The sequence below is a fragment of the Haliotis asinina genome, unplaced genomic scaffold (assembly GCF_037392515.1).
Source record: "Haliotis asinina isolate JCU_RB_2024 unplaced genomic scaffold, JCU_Hal_asi_v2 scaffold_78, whole genome shotgun sequence".
Lineage (NCBI taxonomy): Eukaryota > Metazoa > Mollusca > Gastropoda > Lepetellida > Haliotidae > Haliotis > Haliotis asinina.
The window spans coordinates 30,001-35,000 of record NW_027133945.1 but is presented as its reverse complement, the minus strand read 5'-3'; the positions used below and the strand labels follow the sequence as shown (position 1 = coordinate 35,000).

The 5,000-nt window shown below is 52.5% G+C and overlaps 1 non-coding gene across 1 annotated transcript; it reads left to right on the top strand.

Annotated features, from left to right (window-relative positions):
• Positions 1-776: 776 nt before the first annotated feature.
• Positions 777-895, top strand: LOC137270539 (5S ribosomal RNA). Its single transcript, XR_010955313.1, has one exon. It is a non-coding gene; the product is annotated as a 5S ribosomal RNA (ribosomal RNA).
• The last annotated feature ends 4,105 nt before the right edge of the window (positions 896-5,000 follow it).

Here is a 5,000-nt window from a genome sequence, read left to right as displayed (position 1 = left end):
GGGCAGTCAAACCAGAAGAGCTCGTCCTTTTCTCTGGGAAAGACTCGAACTCCGGGGCCCGGGCATTTGGGTGTCCCCTGCGGACTTCAAGGGGAGTTGTCTGGACTGAAGGAGCAGGGCCCGGCGTGCAGGACTAATGATGCCTTTGGCCCCGAAGGGCCTGAGGCATCCCTAGGGAGAAAGTGGAGTTGTGGCTCGGGCTTTTTCCGGGAACCCGGCAGACCCTCGTAACTTCGAGGTAGGTGCCCGAGCGTTCTGATTTTTCGTAGGGCCTAAGTGCGTAGTCTTGATATTGAGCTCGGGATTTTTACGGCAACACGGCTCGAGGTAAGTTCCCGAGCGTTTTGAATTTTGAAGCGGCGACTCTGCGTACTGGTGATTTTGGCCTCGGTATTTGGACGAAAACACGGCTGGTCATCGTACCCTCGAGGTAGCTTACCGAGCGTTTTGACTTTGCAATAGGTTACTCTGCGTACTGTTGATGTTGGCCTCGGTATTTACACGGCAACACCGCAGGTGATCGTACCCAGGAGGTAAGTTCCCGAGCGTTTTGAATTTTGAAGTGGCGACTCTGCGTACTGGTGATTTTTGCCTCGGTATTTTGACGAAAACACGGCAGGTCATCGCACCCTCGAGGTAAGTTCCCGATCGTTTTGACTTTTTTTGACCTAATTTCCGCATACCCCGTGGTGGCATTCCGAACGTTTTCACTTTTAGGTGACTGTGCATGCTTGCCCCAGACGCGATAGACATCGTGTGAAAATGGTTTTGCTTACGTCTACGGCCACACCACTGGTAAAGCACCGCTTCTCGTCTGCTCCGCGAAGTCAATCCCAGTCGGGCCGGGATAGTACTTGGATGGGTGACCGCCTGGGAACTCCCGGTGCTGTAGACCTCTTTTTTTTTTTCTTTTTTTTTTCCGTTCAAGTGTCCGAGAGGCTGGTAGGTGGGACCGCCGTGGCATGTCCGCCCGTCCCGTCTTTTGTTGTCCATCATATCGGGCGTGGAATGTTGTTTGTCCCCCCAAATGGATGGAGGTAACGGAGCGCGTTAGGGAAGGGGCAGGGCTGGCTAGGGCTAGGGCTGGCACCTTAAACGAAGTTAAGATTAGGGCAAGAGCTAGGGTTAAGAACGCACATCGAGTGAACGGATACGGTTAGGGCAAAAGCTAGGGTTAGCACCACAGATGAAGTTAAAGGATACGGTAAGGGTTAGGGTTAGGGTTAGGGTTAGCACCGCAAATGGAGTGAACGGATACGGTTAGGGTTAAGGTAAGCACCGCAAATCGAGTTAACGGATACGGTTAGGGCAGAAGTTAGGGTTAGCACCAGAAATGAAGTGAACGGATGCGGTTAGGGCTAGAGTTAGGGTTAGCACCGCAAATGGACTTAACGGATACGGTTAGGGCAGAAGTTAGGGTTAGCACCAGAAATGAAGTGAACGGATACGGTTAGGGCAGAAGTTAGGGTTAGCACCAGAATTGAAGTGAACGGATGCGGTTAGGGCAAGGGTTAGGGTTAGCACCAGAAATGAAGTGAACGGATACTGTTAGGGCAGAAGTTAGGGTTAGCACTAGAAATCGAGCTAACGGATACGGTTAGGGTTAGGGTTAGCACCACCAATCGACTTAACGGATACGGTTAGGGCAAGGGTTAGGGTTAGCACCGTAGATGAAGTGAACGGATACGGTTAGGGCAAGACCTAGGGTTAGCACCACAAATGGAGTGAACGGATACGGTTAGGGCAAGAGTTAGGGTTAGCACCACCAATCGACTTAACGGATACGGTTAGGGCAAGACTTAGGGTTAGCGCCGCAAATGGACTTAACGGATACGGTTAGGGCTGGACTTAGGGTTAGCACCATAGATGAAGTGAACGGATACGGTTAGGGCAGAAGTTAGGGTTAGCACCAGAAATGAAGTGAACGGATGCGGTTAGGGCAAGAGCTAGGGTTAGCGCCGCAAATGGACTTAACGGATACGGTTAGGGCTGGACTTAGGGTTAGCACCACAAATCGAGCTAACGGATACGGTTAGGGCAGAAGTTAGGGTTAGCACCGTAGATGAAGTGAACGGATGCGGTTAGGGCAAGAGCTAGGGTTAGCACCGCAAATGGACTTAACGGATACGGTTAGGGCTGGACTTAGGGTTAGCACCACAAATCGAGCTAACGGATACGGTTAGGGCAGAAGTTAGGGTTAGCACCGTAGATGAAGTGAACGGATACGGTTAGGGCAAGACCTAGGGTTAGCACCGCAAATGGACTTAACGGATACGGTTAGGGCTGGACTTAGGGTTAGCACCACAAATCGAGCTAACGGATACGGTTAGGGCAGAAGTTAGGGTTAGCACGGTAGATGAAGTGAACGGATACGGTTAGGGCAAGAGTTAGGGTTAGCACCGTAGATGAAGTGAACGGATACGGTTAGGGCAAGACCTAGGGTTAGCACCACAAATGGAGTGAACGGATACGGTTAGGGCAGAAGTTAGGGTAAAGACGAAAAATCGAGCCGGCCCGTTGGGGCGCGCTTTTTTTGGTTGTGTTTTTGAGAGTGACCTGTGGGGCGCGTTGTGGGATGCCTGTTTTTGGAGCTGTTGCGTGACGGGCGTGCCGCCGTCCCGTTTTTCAGTCCGTTGGGGTGCGCTTTTTCGGATTGTGTTTTTGAGAGTGACCCGTGGGGCGCGTTGTGGGGTGCATGTTTTTGGAGGTATGGTGTGGCATGCGTGCCGCCGTCCCGTTTTTCAGTCCGTTGAGGTGGGCTTTTTTGGATTGTGTTTTTGAGAGTGACCCGTGGGGCGCGTTGTGGGGTGCATGTTTTTGGAGGTATGGTGTGGCATGCGTGCCGCCGTCCCGTTTTTCAGTCCGTTGAGGTGGGCTTTTTTGGATTGTGTTTTTGAGAGTGACCTGTGGGGCGCGTTGTGGGGTGCATGTTTTTGGAGGTATGGTGTGGCATGCGTGCCACCGTCCCGTTTTTCAGTCCGTTGAGGTGGGCTTTTTTAGATTGTGTTTTTGAGAGTGACCCGTGGGGCGCGTTGTGGGATGCCTGTTTTTGGAGGTATGGCGTGACGGGCGTGCCGCCGTCCCGTTTTTCAGTCCGTTGAGGTGCGCTTTTTTGGATTGTGTTTTTGAGAGTGACCTGTGGGGCGCGTTGTGGGATGCCTGTTTTTGGAGGTATGGCGTGACGGGCGTGCCGCCGTCCCGTTTTTCAGTCCGTTGAGGTGCGCTTTTTCAGATTGTGTTTTTGAGAGTGACCCGTGGGGCGCGTTGTGGGATGCCTGTTTTTGGAGGTATGGCGTGACGGGCGTGCCGCCGTCCCGTTTTTCAGTCCGTTGAGGTGCGCTTTTTTGGATTGTGTTTTTGAGAGTGACCTGTGGGGCGCGTTGTGGGATGCCTGTTTTTGGAGGTATGGCGTGACGGGCGTGCCGCCGTCCCGTTTTTCAGTCCGTTGAGGTGCGCTTTTTCAGATTGTGTTTTTGAGAGTGACCTGTGGGACGCGTTGTGGGATGCATGTTTTTGGAGGTATGGCGTGACGGGCGTGCCGCCGTCCCGTTTTTCAGTCCGTTGAGGTGCGCTTTTTCAGATTGTGTTTTTGAGAGTGACCTGTGGGACGCGTTGTGGGATGCATGTTTTTGGAGGTATGGCGTGACGGGCGTGCCGCCGTCCCCTGTTTTGCAGTCCTTTGGGGGTGCGCCTTTTTGGATTGTGTTTTGTGGGAGTGACCTGTGGGACGTGCTCCCGTGTTGGCTTTGTGTGTCGCCCCGTTGCCGCAAGCAACCCTTTTCGGCTTCGATTTGAGTTTGGACTTGCGGGGTGCGACGGGAGGCTTGGCACGGTGCGCCGTCCGTGCGATTATGTTGTCGGCGGTGCCCCGCCAGCTTACCGTTCGCGCTGCCGCACTTGCGTCGTTGGTGGGTTGCCCTGAGCGGCGTCGACGTTTGGTCTGCGTTGGCGTTGTTTGTCTGTGATGATTTTGGTGCGTGGTGGTGACGTGGGCGTTTGACTTTGTAGGGGAATCGCGGACATGGGTTGTTGTGGCGGGGAATTCGCGGAGTGTTGGAATGAAAGACAATGGTTCTGGGTCGGCAATTGTAAATGCGAATGCGCCTGACTGTGCCCTGTAGGTCTTACGAGGTCTGACGAGGTCTTACATCGCGGACATGTATTTTTTAACGATGGCGGACGGAGCGTTTTCTTGTGTAGGAATGAAAGACAATGTTTTCCTTGCCACCTGTAAGTGAAATGAAGCCTGCCGGAATGGCGGACGTGTACGTATGTGCCGGGCCACGGACGCACTTGCGGCATTGGGTGTTGTGTTTGAATTAAAGACAGTGGTTTCCCTAGCCACCTGTAAGTAAAATTAAACCTGCCGGAATGGCGGACGTGTATTTTTGTCACGGCGGACGGAGCGTTTTCTTGTGTAGGAAGTAAAGACAATGTTTTCCTAGCCACCTGTAAGTGAAATGAAGCCTGTCGGAATGGCGGACGTGTATTTTTGTCACGGCGGACGGAGCGTTTTCTTGTGTAGGAAGTAAAGACAATGTTTTCCTAGCCACCTGTAAGTGAAATGAAGCCTGCCGGAATGGCGGACGTGTAGTTTCGTGACGGCGGACTGAGTGTTTTCTGGCGTTGGAATGAAAGACGATGGTTTTCCTAGCCAGACATAAGTCAACTTGAACCTGCCCGTATCTCTTGGTCAAGGGACCGTGTCGCACTTGTTACTTTGTAGGGGAATCGCGGACATGGGTTGTTGTGACGGGGAATTCGCTTAGTGTTGGAATGAAAGACAACGGTGTGGGGGTAGGCAGTTGTAAATACGAATAAGCCTGACTGTGCCCTGTAGGTCTTACGAGGTCTTACGAGGTCTTACAAGGTCTTACATCGCGGACATGTATTTTTTAATGATGGCGGACGGAGCGTTTTCTTGTGTAGGAATTAAAGACAATGTTTTCATAGCCACCTGTAAGTCAAATGAAGCCTGCCGGAATGGCGCACGTGTACGT